Below are 15,854 nucleotides of genomic sequence, written 5' to 3' on the forward strand. Positions count from 1 at the left end.
CAACAATCACAATAGGTGAATTAAAAAGAAGATAGTGGATCAACACTTTGAGAAGTCCAACAATGAATATAAAGACAACATAAAATCATGGAAAAAGGCCTAGATCAAGTAAATAAAGAAAATAAAGCTCGCCTATCTAGTGTAAGGAGAATTTATGGTCTGATGAAGATTGCTTTATGGTGGTTGCTTTTGGAATTAACACCTTGTGATTTTGCATTATTGTTTTGCATTAGCTTATTAATTTATTTGTTTTTTTCTATTATTATTTTTATAATAATTCTTGTCGTTTTGTTATCTTATTTGTACTAACTTGTTTTTATGTCACTTTTGTTTTTGCTTGTATTGCATGATCATGCCATAATCAAAAGGTGTTGCTTTATGAGTGACCATCAGAGTAAAAGGTTTTCATGATGAACAAAGTTTTCATGATCAAGTAGACTATAACACAACTAGGGAATGGCATCTTGAGGAAGCTCCGAGAATAGTAGAGAGCTATGCACCCAAAGATCGTATGTTTGACGAAGAGCAAAAGGAGATAAGAGAGATGAGAGAGCAAATGTCTAAGATGATGGATATAATAACTACTTTGGCCAAAGGAAAAGAGACTTCTACAAAGGAAAAGAAAGAGCTCGACAAAAACAATCTCGCGGTGTCAAATGCACAAGGACTACTTTAGAACAAGTTGATCCTAGCTAAATTGAGAAATCAAACACAATCTCCATTCATATCAACAAGTTGTCTGGAGACACCAAGGAAATGGTGACAATTGTAGAAGTTCAAAAAGATGAAAAGAAGCCATGCAATTAGAACTCGTTGATATTTGAGAGTCTACTCCCAACGTCAAGGGAAATAAACATTAAGACTCTAGTTCAATCTAAGTCGAGAGGTGGCTCCCATTTTGATTTTATCCTTATATCATATAAGAAGTTATATGATAAGCTTTTAGAAGCCCAAAAGGTGACCCCGCATTATGTGAAACCTTGGCAACCTCTATATCCAAATTGGTATGACCTTATGTTCGTTATAAATATCATGTTGGAGCTCAAGGACATTCCATTGAGAATTGCACCGCCTTCAAGCATCGAGTCCAACATCTTTTGGATCATATAATATTGGAGTTCGAGATGAAAGATCGACCTAATCAATAACTGATTGTCCTGTTAAGATAAGCCAAAAGTGTTCAAAGGTAAGGGTATCAGTGGGGGCATCTATGAGGAAGAATGTTTCATAAAGTACAAAGCTCAACTGCATCATTTGAGGATTGGAAATGATAAACTAAATAAAAAGATGGAAGCCACGCGTGATGGTTTTCAAAGGACCAGTCAAGCCTTTAAAAATGTTGGTATAGGAAATGCCCCTGGGAGTGGGCAAAATGGGTCACTAAACTAAAAAATGATGTTTAACAATGGAGAAAAAATTACAAGGTGCATGAAGGTCGAGCCAAGAAGTTCTCTTATGATTTACATATTGTAGAAAAAAGGCGTAATATAGCCGTTAATGATTTGGGAAGATTTCAAACCAAAAATCAAATGTTGAATATGTTTATAGCCAATATGGGTACTTCATATCAGCGCCACAAGTGTGAGAATAATGCTGAGATAGAAGCCACTAGAGCCAAGAACAAGACATTGATGAAGCTGATAGATGATTCTAGAAATGTTGCATGATAACTACGTAACAACAAAGACTTTCTTATAAGGAAAAATGAACTACAACTCTGAGAATTAGTACATAAGATGGAGGAAAAGATAACTTCATGAAATAAGCTATTACCCAAGGAAGCAATATGGCCCACAAATTGGTTGATTTAGATGGCTTTGTAAGATAATTGAAACAGATTGACAACTCAACACCCGAGCATGAGAGAAAGTTAACTTGGTTTTTGAGAGAGACAAAGAAATTAGGAGTTAAAACTATTCCTTATATGTAAAGTTTGTTTGACTTACCAAAACCTTTGTGTTCAATGAAAGTTGTTTTAAGATGGTCACTCTGGAATAACACCTTTTGTTTACATGCATTTGCATCACATTTGTTTATTTAAGCATTTTATGTATTAGTCATGAAAACATAAAAATAACTTATGGAGGGTTATGTGACAGTAATACCAAGATCATTCATTCATACTACTTCCTCATCATCATGAACAAATAAATGGAAACAATGGAGCAATCTAATGAGGAATCACATTATCAGTTGCAAGGGCAGTTGACCGAGTTACAACAAGATATAGGGAATCAAGCATCAAGTCCTCTACAAGATGTATCTAATCAAATGATCCAAGTGTTGGCAACCAAGATTAGTGATAGAGATAAAATAACTAATAAAGATATCGATGTTATCAAACTAATGCGTTGATAATGATAACCTACCCTAGGGCATTCTACTCGAACCTAGGGAATAGCCTCATTAATCATAAGTAATTTAAACATAAATGCAAGCGGTTGAAGAAGTAATTGGAGCTATGAAAAGTGTTAATGCCTTCCACAAAGAACTAGAAGCAAGAGAACTCACCCTGGTCCCTGATTTGGTCATCCCACATGAATTTTGGGTGCCTAATTTTGAGAAATATGATGGCACCAGTTGTGCCCTAATTCACCTAAAAATATTTTGTAGAGAGATGGAAGTATTTAAATGATGATAATATTTGATTCATTACATCCATGATAGTCTTGCTGGGCCAGTTATGTATGTTATAACAATTTGAACAAAGAGCATATCAAGATGTAGGTTGATCTAGTTGATGCCTTTCTGGGGTAATATCGATATGTTAAAGGCTTAGCCCAAAACATCAAGATCTTCAAAGAATAATGATGAAAGCTATTGAAAGCTTTAAGGAATATTTCCTAAGATGGAGAGGGGTGGCAGCACAAGTTCAACCTCCCATATTAGAAGAAGAAATATCATACATGTTTCATAATTCTCTTCCAGATCCTTTCTTTGAGTTAATGCTGGCAAATTCAACAAAGGACTTCGAGGATTTTGTGAAAGATGAGGATTTAATTGAAAATGCAATTAAAAAAGGAAGCTTGAAAGTCACTTCCAAAAGCCCAACTGACCATGAAGCGAAAGTTGATGAGGTGAATGAATGTCATGTCTAGAGCCCCCATAGCTGCAAAAGAAAAAGAGCAGTTAGTCGTTTAAACCAACCAAAGAAAGTCTCACGATTAAGAAGTACTTTGAAGTTGTTCCAAACCTCTATCTCAGATCTATATCCCCATTTGATAAAAGGTCAATACCTCACACTGAGGCTAAAAAAAGTGCCACCAAACCCTTCTGCCCATATCTATGATCAAGATAGTGTCTGTGATTTCTACGTGGGGGCATCTGGGCATTCTACGGGGAATTATAGGTTGCTGTTAAAGGAGATAGAAATGCTTGTTGAAAATGGAACATTGACCAAGAATTGGTCGATCAGTGGATGACGAAATCGAGTAGGGCATCAAAGCACAATATATGGCATCATATCGAGTCAAGTGTCACTAGATTAGATGAATAATTTGGGGCATCCTAATTATGAAGAGATCATTTCATCCATGAAGCTTTATTTCACTTGCATTGTCTTGTTTTATTTTGTTTTGTTCTTTCTTTTTTTACATAAATATTTTGTGAAAATGTTTTGTGATTGAACTTATGCTACTTTTTAAGGTTACGAACAACGAATTAAATTTTCAATATGTTAGTTCTTTGAGTATCAAATGAATTAAGATTATTTTAATTTTTCAAGAATTATAAATCTTTGGAAAGCGACAAAATTAGACCTTTCATATCCCGTCCAAAGCCAAAAGCCCAATTACTCAAATATTTTACCTTAAATAATTAATGGTTAATACCAAAACCAAATTTTGACACTACATCTATCTGAGTCACCAAATTCATAACATTACCTCTCTTTGAGGCACTCAAAATCATACCCTTAACTCTATTTGAGGCAATAGGGTCACATCATCATCTTCTTCTCAGACATAACACCCTCATTTTTATACCAATAAAACCTGAATGCCTTAAGTAAAAACTTTGTGTGTGAATCTTCCTACAAGAAGAGATGAGATAGGGTATTATAAATTAACTTTTGAAGATAAGCTCTCAAATAATCAGATTATACCATGCTCGAAGCAAGAAGAAGAAATAAAGGAAATGGCATTGATAATTTTATCATGTATTAATTACATTGTTTTCATGTAAATAAAAGTTAATCTTGAATATTCATCCCCCTGAGGATACCTATTTTTGAAAGGATTTCTATGTGTCAAATGATGAATGAATTCTTTCAATATCCATTCACAAAAGGAGAAAAAAATATCCCTTGTTGTCTTCATTTAAGCCTAAATTATTTTCCTTCTGATTCAACCCTAACCAAGGATCACCCTACACATTGGTGGGAAAGGTGAAGGAAATATGCTCACATGAGTGAAGACCATCAATGTAGGTTTTATTACAGGGGTAAGCCCTTGTGAAATCAAGTGAAAATAACAAGACACATCAAGGTAGACCAAGTACAAGTGCGGAGATCAAATCAAGTCGAGAACAATGAAAGAAGTTTTAAATGCAAGAAATAAATAGGGCATGAAGGTGCTCAAAAATTGATGTCCTAAACTCATCCAATAAATTAATATTCGAAAAAAAAAAAAAGGAAAAGAAAAAAGAGAACAAACCAATTACTTCAAGATGAGTGACTCATTGAGCCTCAAGCCACAGGTTGATCAAGTAGAAATGGTTCAAAGATCCAGATTCAACATGAAGAGCGAGAAATGCCAAAGATATAGGAAAATGGAGATGAAATCTAGGGTGAAAATCCAAAAAATGGGTAGTATAGAGGGATCCAAAAAAGAATGAAAATAAAAGACAAGTGGTAAGTAGATTCAAATTTGATAAACAAGATTGAAGGCATCAAATGAATTGATTATTGGTTCGATCACCTTTAAACACTTGTTTAGGCCTATTATCCCTTTCTTTCATAATCGTGAACCGTATCTACATTACATGCTTAAAAAGTCCATTCTAATCATACATGAAGTTCTAAGCATAAGAGACTATCTTCATATTTCATTCTGCCTCTCAGGATTAATTTTTTATTTGCAAAAGGTTTTCTAAAAATCTTTAATGCATGATAGGAAAAGTGACAAATGGGGTTCAAGACATATAATTTTGAAAGATGTCTTGAAGCCAAAGGAGGATTTGAGTTGAAAACTTGAAAGGGTGCTCAAATATTAAATTTAGCAACTAAGACATAAGAGGTGATCTTGAAAATCTCTTGATGAAGCACCTGACATCCCAAATGTCTCTTGAGAGTTTGGAACCATTAAGTATATCTTGAAGATAAACATAACAACCACTTCCTCAAGTCAGTGGTCATCAAAGAACTATATATGCTATAATAAAAAGGCTAACCTGAGAGACATTACCTTTCTATAATCAAACTATACCTCAAATTTGTCATCAATATTGACACTTGTCAAAGGGATATAATTCTTGAAGAATCAAAAGAGTAATTGATTTTTTGATACTTAATGAACTCTTGTTTTATAATTTGTTTCAATGCGAGCCTTTTGAAAAATTCTTCATCAAACGTTTTCACATTTTGAAAATTGAAAGAGGAAGAAAAATATTTTCAAATAAGACAATCTCTCGAGAATGAAGGAGGTCCTTGAAGATGATGAGACTTTTCTGCCTCAAATAAACAAGTGAGAGAAAAGAATAAGAGCCAAAACAAGAAGAATAAACGACATTGGAGAAATGAAGACATTCTTTGTTTTATTTCGAAGTAATGAAGTTTGAAAGATCAAAAGACTCAAGAACAAAACTTCTTGTACTTTGTTGTGACATAATCAACATCAGTAGTAGATCATGAAGCAGGTAATCACCTTAATAAGGCGGGCTTGTAGTTTTTGATAAATGATGCAAGAGTGAGACCAGTCAAGGATGAAATTTTGGCACCCAAATATGGATGAGTCATGAAAGTACCCATATTGGGGCATGACCAAAAGCCCAGATCATGTTGAGATAACAAGTTTCAGACAGAAAAGACATTGAGAATAAGCGTCACAACTTGGAGTGTCAGGGCACCGTGAATTTGAGAAGAGCTTACCTTGTAAATCAAACCAATCGAGCATCAATTAACTATAGAGAGACTTGGAAAAACATCTCTGATAGCGCAATTGAGTCAATAACAAAAATGGGCATCAAGGTCATATTTCTAACCATAACAAGAATTCGAGAAATGAAACATTTCTTATGAGACTTTAATGCAGATAAGAGACAAAGAAGACACAAAGACAAAAGATGATCAGATGGCTCTTTAAAAATGCAAGATTGAAATCATAAGTTGCTACACTGATATCTGAGTAAACCCCAAAGAATAGTGATCAAGTGGAAGAAGACTGAGTTCTCCACTTTGGAGTCAAAGGAAAATTGAATCAACATTTATGCATTGATGAGAACATCATTTACATAAAAGAAAATAAATTACATTGATACATTTAATTTCATTCGTGTTTCACACATAAATGCATGGTTTTTACAGATCTTCCAATGAAAAGAGAAGATTCATGATGTCAAAATCCCAATAATTGAAAACTAGAATTCAAACCTCAAATACAGGGAATCATGTTTAGATAAGCAGAACCTGAAGAACATAGGGGCCCAATCCATAGAAAAAGCATTACTTTGAAGTGGGGCATATTACTCGACCATTAAGTTGTTTTTATATAATTTGAAAAATGAGAAAGCGATTTTTAAAGTTTCTCATTTAATATTTTTAGAAAATGAAATTTTTGAAGAGTAAGAAAGTGATTTCCAAAGTTTCTTACCTAGTAAGCTATTTCCAAAATTTGTAAGTCCTTCGGGCTATCAATAAGTCTTTCGAGCATGATGATTAATTCCTTCGGGTCATCTGTCACTCTTTTGAGCAGGATGATAAGTCCTTCGGGCCATCTATAAGACCTTTGGGCAAGATGCTTTCATATGATGTTTGTGAAAAATGAGAAAAACAATTTTCAAAGTTTCTCATTTAATATTTTCAGAAAATGAAATATTTGAAAAGTAAGAAAGCGATTTCCAAAGTTTCTTACCCAATAAAATATTTCCAAAACTAGTAAGTCATTTAGGCCATCAGTAAGCCTTTCGATCATGATGATTAAATCATTCGGGTCATCTTTCAATCTTTCGAGCAAGATGATAAGTCTTCGGGCCATCTATGAGACCTTTGGGGCAAGATACTTTCATATAATTTTAAAAAATGAGAAAGTAATTTTCAAAGTTTCTCATTTGGTATTTTCAAAAAATGAAATTTTTGAAAAGTAAAAAATTATTTTCAAAGTTTCTTACCTAGTAAACTATTTCCAAAATCGGTAAGTCCTTTGGGCCATCAGTAAGCCTTTCAAGCATGATGATTAATTCTTTCGGGTCATCTTTCATTCTTTCGAGCAAGGTGATAAGTCATTCAGGCCATCTATAAGACGTTTGGGCAAGATGCTTTCATATGGTATTTGTAAGAGAATGAGAAAGCGATTTTCAAAGTTTCTCATTTAATTAAAAAAAGAGAAAAGAAAAGAAAAATGGAGAGAAAAAAGAGAGAAAGAAAAATGAAGTGAAAAATAGAAAGAGAAAAAAGAGAAGGAAGAAAGAAATTAAATAAAAAAAACAAACCTTCAAATGTGCTAATTAATGGTAATTATGTATTTTGCAGGTTCGCCACCACATGAGAGATTGTGGCAAGTTAATAGAGAAGATTTTGAATATAGAGGAGTTGATCGATCAATTGAAAGGACTAAGATCTGCAGATTGGGATAGACCTAGCAAAAGATATTCCGATTCGAAAAGAGCAGATCATTCGGTTGAAGAGCGAAGGAACAAGTTGTTAAAATATTAAAAATGTTGGTGCAGAGAAGATGGAGTTTCAGTCAAACGAAACAAAATTATGCCATTATTTGTCTTTGCTTCATTCTTGTTTCCACAATAACAAGCATAGATGTGCAACTGTAATACTAATTTTGTCCAAATGATTTAAATTATTAAATGCGATTGATGATCAATTTAAAGACGTTTGCGTAATATCGTCAATTTGCTTCAAGTGGCTTCGGGATGGAAAATAGTTCAAGGGTTTTGAGAAATTCCAAATAGTTACCTATGTGGATTTGGTGATCATACATATTTATTTTGGGTTTCCAAACTTAAATTCAAATTCAACCCAAATTAAAAGGGTCCAAATTAAATATCCAATGTTCAAGTCCATTTACAACCATGCAAATACATCAAACAAATACCCACACAAATTCTCATACCCATTAAACAAAACCCAACATTCCCAAGCCCATTTCATAATCAAATGATCCGGCCGTGGAAACCAAAACAACAGTCCAGACGCCCCCAAAGTCGTACGTGTAGCCCATGGGAAGTCAGCAGTCTCTCGGCCGTCCATTTCACGAGATAGAACTGTTTCAATGCTGTAGGTATTCCCAAATCAGCACCCCTCCAGTAGTAACAAATTATCCTCGTCCAAGGCTAAGCTCTACTCGTTCCCTTGAGGTGTTCCTTCTTCGTTTGTGCGATGTGTTATACCCCTCTGCTCTTACAGAGGGTACTGGAAGGGGATTTTCATCACAACAAAACAAAATTGATGAAAGGCATGGACAAGCCTAGACTTCCACGTGAATTGTCATGCCAACAGTGGTCCTTCGCCAGCACCAACAACTCTCTAGTAGCCACCGAATCTGGTACCCTCTCCACAGCAAGCCACGCGCGTCCTCATCAGCAACCAAGACTTCCACATGAATGGCCACGCTAGCAGTACTCTTCCAGTAGTCAAGGGCACGAGTAGTGGTCCCAGCAGCTCCGCTCCTTGCCATGACAACACCGAGCTCCTCCATCTGCAAAAGCAATGCATACAACCAAACAAAAAGGGGCCGATTTATAATTGTGGGTAGAGTGAATATAAACCCCCATTCGAAAAGAAAAGGGGATCGACATTTTTTCTTCACCATTCGAACCCATAGTAAAAATCCTCTCCCTCCCATTCGAAAAACTAGAGAATCTTGTAAGGGGTCTTCCCCATTTTTGATTCAATATAATACAAGTATATTTTCTCCTCCGTTGTTACAGAAAGCAGTACAAGCAATGAAAAACCTTTTTTTCACTTTTTAAGGTATTTTCTATACCTATTTCGAATAAAAAATAGTTGCCATTTTTGTATTTTTTTTTTCATTTTTTCAAAACAAAATAAGAAAAGAAGGGTCTTGATCTAGCTTAACTTGTTGTGTTTAGGTCTTCACAAGAGTTGGGGTTGTTCACGGGGTAGTTGAAGAGTCATAGTGTCGGAAGTGGGAAAGTCGAGGCCTTTGGCCATGTTAGGGTTGGTTTGTTCTTCTAGGCACTCGATTGTAGGGGTTTAGACAAAAAAGAGACACTTTAGTTTTCGTTTTGCCAGGCTAGAGTTTACTTGACCACCGTTGGTGGTGGTCAGAGGGGAGGCTGGTGCCAATCTATGGCGGCGTGAGCGGCGTTCGTGCTCTTTGGGGGTTTCGTCAAGAGAGAAAAGAAAGGGTGAGGGAGGCTTTTAAAAAAAGGCGATAATTTTGATTTAGTTTTGGCCTTCTTGACCGTTTCTGGTAGTGATCGATGAATGGAGTAGACACTAGCGTCTGACGGTGGTCAGTGGCCACATGGTGAGGGGAAAGTTTGAGATAAAAAGAAGCTTTTTTTAGATTAGGGTTTTCATTTGAAAAAAGAAAAGAAAAGGTGAATCTTTTATTGAAGTTTGAGGGCTAATTGCGTATAGATCCCTAATACTTTGCGCATGTTTTTTAAGATTAGTCCCTAGCTTCTTTGATTTCATGATTTACTTTGAATGTTCAAGCATTAATCATGTTATTTCCCATTTTTATGTTTTAAGTGTTTACTTTTAGGGTATTCTCGCTCATACCCCTAAACCATTATTTTTAGTTAATTTGAATGTGTTGTCCTTATTGAGTGTTTTTATCATTTTTGTGAATAGTAGTAATTACCAGGTGTGAAAAAAAGTGAAAAATTGTCTTTAGTTTAGGCGTGTTTTTGTATTCTGGTCCCTGCCATATTTCTAATTTATTTATGCTTGATATTGATTTATGCTAATTGTTTTCTCCATGCTGAATTGTTTCATTGTATTAAAAATTAGGTCCCTAAATTATTCTTTAAGTTTTAATTTAGTCCCTATTCTAAGCTTGTATTTAAATTGGGTCATTGAATTTTGTTGATGACTTTAATTTAGTCTTTAGATTAATTATATTATTGATTAATCTTTTTCTAATTCGTTTGTTAAAATTTTAGTCATGATTATTAATTAATTTTGTATTTTTCATTTTAACATATTTAGATTACTTTATCTTTTAGATTTAGTCCTTACATTTAGATTTCTTTTAATTTAGTCACTTGTTAGGAAGTTGCATTCTTTAATTAGTTGTATATATATTTGTTTTACATGGTGATATGTTTACATATGTGCGATTATGCGAATGATTTATTTACGAATCACATGACATAAGTTTTTCATAATATGTATGATACCTCAGAAGCATCAGTTGACTCAATTCAAATAATTGGATTAAGGGTAATACCATTTTATTTTACGATTGTCGTGAAGTGACTGTCTTAACGTATAAGAAGGTTACTTCTGATGTTTTTAAAATGAAATTTATCCCATCAGGTGAAAACCTAAAAATTCAACTACACTTAAAACTTGGGAACGAGAGAAAAAGAAATGTTCGTCTATTTAAATTCTTCGAGAAAAGATCGTTAGAACTTATAAAAGGTTTGATCTCAACGTCTTTAAATAATCGAACATCCGCATTCTTTCTAAAAGGATTGGTGATTTGTATTTAATTAATCTTTATTTTATTTTATTCATGCATTTAAAAATTGAATTAGTAATGAATTTCAAAGGGGATAGTGATATTTCTTTATTTCGATTGGAGTAAGAACTGAATGTCAAGGTATGAGAGGTTGTTTCTTCTCGATAGGAAATAATTAAATATTATTATGTTTCGTTCTAAAATTCAAAGAATAATGTTTGAAGGGATCTTAAACTAAATTAAATTCAAACTTGTAAATTTCATTGCATAGATAATTAATTAATCCACTAGGTACTGATTTAGGGCGCTGTGGGGGTGCTAATCCTTCCCACACGTAATTGACTCCCGAACTCAATTTTCTAGTACGCAGACTGTAAATTTGTTTTTTTAATTAAAATTAATATTTTTATTAAAATGAAAAATATTTTTTTGGGTGCCTAATCACATCCTAATAAAGAATTGGTGGTGATCCTCGAACCATACGCTTTTTACTTTAAAAAGGAAACACCAAATTTTTTGAAGCGAGATTTTTAAATCAAATTCTTTAATTAAAATTTAAAAATTAAACTTGTGTTATTTAAAAAAATTAAAAATTATTTCAACACTTCAACCTAAGCTAGATGAGTTAGTAACTCATTTGTCTTGCCTTGATTAGAGAAAAAAGTTGGTGAGAGCTCAAAACCTAAAAGCAAAAGAAACGAGGTACTTGGGTGAGCTTGAGGTTCCCTACAACTCTTAGGTGCAAGGTAACATACTTCTAACCTTAGCTTACTGCTTGTACATAAGCATGTATAGCTTTGATGCATGTTTGGGAGTATAAGACATTGTGTGCACTTGGGTGGGGTTTAAAGCATGAAAACATTATTTGTTGTTGTTCTTTTTTAAAGTAATGGCCTTTCATGTTCCTTAAGTACTAAATAAGCTTTAAATATCACTTGGGGGGACCTTAGAGACATTTTAGGATTGATTTGGGGCCTTTGGAAGATTGAAACAAGGCTTTTAAGTAGAGAGTATCGGTACTAGAACAATAGTACCGATACTTCCCATCTTGGAAAAGTAAAATTTCAAGAGTTTGGGAGGAGATATCAATACACAATAAGAATTATTGATACTACTTGTATGGTATCGATACTCGGACCAAATTGGATTCCAACATCTAATTTTGGTATCGGTACTCATGTGAGTATCAATACCAAAGGGATAGTGTCGATACTCCCCATAGGGATATTGATAATGGGGTATTTTTCAAATTATCGAGTGCAATTTTGGTATCGATACTCAAGGGAGTATCGATACTAAGGAGGGTGATTTTTGATACTCCCAAGTGGGTATTGATAATGAGAATAATTTCCAAACATCGAAGGTAAGTTTGGTACCAATATTTAGGGGAGTATCGATGCCATTGTGAAGGGGAGTACCGATACCCGAGGTGGAGTATCGATACCCACGAGAATTTGTAGACAATAATATTAGTCGAATAGGGAAAATAGGTAAGTTTCTTTAAGAGGGGACACTCTTCCATAAGAATACAAGTGGTAACCTTAATAATTGTGTAATAACATAAGTGTTGAACTAAGTTTTTGATTTTTGATATAAAATGATTATTTTATTATTTTAAGTCGTTAAAATTTGCATTTCATAAAATTATAAATAATTTGCCATAAACAAGTTTAAAGCATTTTTCAGTGTGAAAAATAATCTCAATTGGTTTTGAGTTAATCCACATTTTATAAATATCGTTTTAAAGCTCAAAATACTTAAATTTTAGCTAAAACACCTTTAAGTCTCGAGACTACTAAGGTAGTCTCGATACCAAAATTCTAGAAGACTTTTTGGTATCGATACCAAGGCCTCATTCTCAAAATCGATATGTGGGTATCAATAATGGTTCAAACAATATTGATACTGATGACTTAACGACTATATGTTTTACCGTTGGAAGCCTCGGTCTTAAGACCAACCACTTGGTATTGAGACCAAATGTGCAGGTGAGCATTAAATGCTTAAAATTAATGAATCCAATGACTCTATTCATTCTTCAACAACTCCAAACGACTAGATTGGTGTTAGAAGACATAAAAGAGACTATTCAAATGGAGAATAACAAGAAAGTGAATTGCAAGATCAAACCATCTTTAATAGTGTTTTAGAGCAAAATAGTCAAATTTTTTATACACACTTGTGAGCTACATTGTTAAATTTACTCAAGTGTGATTTTTGGTGAGTGCTTAATTTGTGCAAACACATTTTTTCTTTGCTTAATTTGTGCAAACACATTTGTATTTGTGAGGTTTATATTTTGTTTTCTAACTTTGTAATTACCATTTGGGAGAGTGTGTTCTCAAGAATTTGGGGTATAATTCTTGAGGGAGTTATAAGGTTACACCTTATCCATAAAGGTTCGTAAATCTAGTGTATTTGAGAAATTCTTAGTGTGAATAGATAAGATAGTGGATGTAGACTTAGTTTAGAAGTCGAATAATTCTAAATTGTTGTACAAAGTTTTTATTTTCAATTGCTTCCAACACAAATTTTTCAAAGGCCAATTCACCCCTCTTGGCGATTTTCGGTTAATCGATAAAGCTAACAATTATTATTAGAGTGGGTCTCTATCGATGGTCTAACAACCTTGAGAAGATCCTAGGAGAGCTCTATCAATTTCTACATTCAATCGATAAAGATTACTTCGACTTTCGGCTTATACTATATTGAGGATATGCACTCTATCACTAGGCCACCCTACTTCAATGATGCAAATTATTCCTATAAGAAAAATAGGATGATGTTGTTAATCAAAGTCACTGAGCTTGAGATTTGAGATGCCATCGTTGACGGTTCTCCTGTTTTTCCAAAGAACCAAAAGGATTCGACAACTGAAGATATGATGCTTGCACAACTCAATGACAAAACCATGCATATCCTCTTTTGTGCTCTTGATATGGACGAATATAGTAGAGTATCTTCATGCTCTAATGCTAAGAAGAAATGGGACAAGTTAGAGGTGACCCATGAAGAAACTAGTCAAGTTAAGAAGTCCAAGATTGACATTCTCACTCTAAACTAGAAGAACTTCAAGATGAAGCTCGATGAAGATATTAAACAATGTTTGATCGGTTTACCATGATAAAAAATGACTTGAATAACTTTGTGAAGATTTATCCTAATGAAGAGATTATGAGAAAAATGCTTGCCTCATTACCTTCATCTTGGGAAGGCAAAGCTAATGCCATCGAAGAAGCCAATGACTTGGAGTTATACACCATCAATGTGCTTGTTAGCTCATTACTCACTCATGAAGTAAAACTTCAACTGAAGAAGGAAGAAAAAGAAAAGAAAAAAAAAAAGAGGAGGTTAGAATTGCCTTCAAATCCACTAATGAGAGTAATCAAGAATCAAACAAAGAAGTGGATAAAGATGAAGATATGACCAAACTCTTCAAAAGATTCACTAAATTCATGTCTTTCAAAGGAAAAGAAGGGAAGCATGAATCGAGTAAGAAGAAAGGTCCCTTGGTGTACTATGAATGCCAAAGTATGGGACATGTCAAATATGAATGTCCTCTTCTAAAGAAGAATGGATCAAGAAAAAAAGGCTTTTGTGGCTATATGGAGTGATGAAGACTTCACCGGCGATGAACGTGAAGAAGTAGCCAACCTTTGCCTCATGGCCATCCAAGAAGATTCAAAGGTATCCTCTAACTCATCTAATTCAAATTCACATACTTTTGATGAGTTACAAGATGCCTATGATGAATTAGATTAATGTGAAGTCATGGTTTCAAAACACAAAAAGATTAATTCAAAATTGAAAATTGAAAATGACTCACTTTCTAAGAATAATAATGAACTTGAAAGCAAAGTCAAGGATTTGCAAGAACAATTAAATATTTTTGAGAAAAAGAATTTAGACTTGCAAAATTTTTTTCCAAAGTTCATGAATATCATCAAAGGAAAATTGATGACCTTGAGAAAGAAAAGGCTAATTTTGACAAAGTCATTAAATAAATTTGAAAGAAGTGAGTACTCCAAATCAAAATTTCAAAATAACTTTTACAATAGACATGCTTATTCCCCTAAATATTTTAAAGGAAAAAAGGTTAAGAGTATATGGGTCCCTAAAGGGCTCATTGCCACTAAAAATAAGGATACATTATCTCTATGGATAATTAAGGGGACTAAATTGCTTGAAACTAACATTAATGGACCCAAAAAGATTTGGGTACCAAAAGTTGCATAATTGTCGATTGTAGGTGTATTGGAGCAGTGGTGAACAATGTCATGGTATTTAGAGGCTCTATAGATACTAAGGAAGGACACTTGAAGAGAGGGAGATTTAAAAAATCAATTTTAATTCAAGTGGTAAAATGTTTTAATTTCATGCAATTTTTGTGCTTTTATGTGATTACATGTGTTATTATTTTTTGTGTGTGCTTGATTGTGTGTCCCCAAATAGTGCTTAATTGCAATTAGTGAGGGGGAGTTAATATTGCATGAATTTTATTTATGTGGTCTTGTGTGCTTAATTTAATATTCTTTGGCCTTAATTATTTTTTGTGGTATGTTTTGGACCCTGTTTATTATAATTAGAAAACTCTTAAAAAAGTCCATAATATACACTCTAGTAAAGTACCTAGGAAAAGTCTTGAGACCGCTAGTCTCGGTATCGAGACCGGGGACTATGTAGCATTTAAACCCCATTTTATCTAAAACAAATAATCACTTTTCTTTAAGCATTCAAGCCGTAAACCAAGACCCGTCTCTAAAATCTCTTTTTTCCACTAAAAATTTCTACAAATTTGTGCCTAAATCTTCACTCTATTATCATATAGAGTGGATTAGCATTATCACCATCACAAATTATCTTCAAAAATTGAAAGTAATGAATATGAAACCCATTTTTTTTATTTTCTAAATTTATTTTCAAAATTTATTTTAATTCATGTTGTTAAGTTCTTTTTGACTCTATAAATGATTTTTAAGTTGTTTGAACAAATATCCTTTTCTTTAAAAACATATTTTACTAATTTTTTCTTCA

The 15,854-nt window shown here is 33.6% G+C and overlaps 1 pseudogene; it reads right to left on the bottom strand.

Moving 5' to 3' along the window:
* The window catches only part of LOC120195175, a 35,694-nt pseudogene extending 21,611 nt beyond the window's left edge, over positions 1-14,083 (bottom strand).
* Positions 14,084-15,854: the final 1,771 nt, after the last annotated feature.

This window comes from Hibiscus syriacus, unplaced genomic scaffold (genome assembly GCF_006381635.1).
Source record: "Hibiscus syriacus cultivar Baekdansim isolate YM2019G1 unplaced genomic scaffold, ASM638163v2 tig00117009_pilon, whole genome shotgun sequence".
Lineage (NCBI taxonomy): Eukaryota > Viridiplantae > Streptophyta > Magnoliopsida > Malvales > Malvaceae > Hibiscus > Hibiscus syriacus.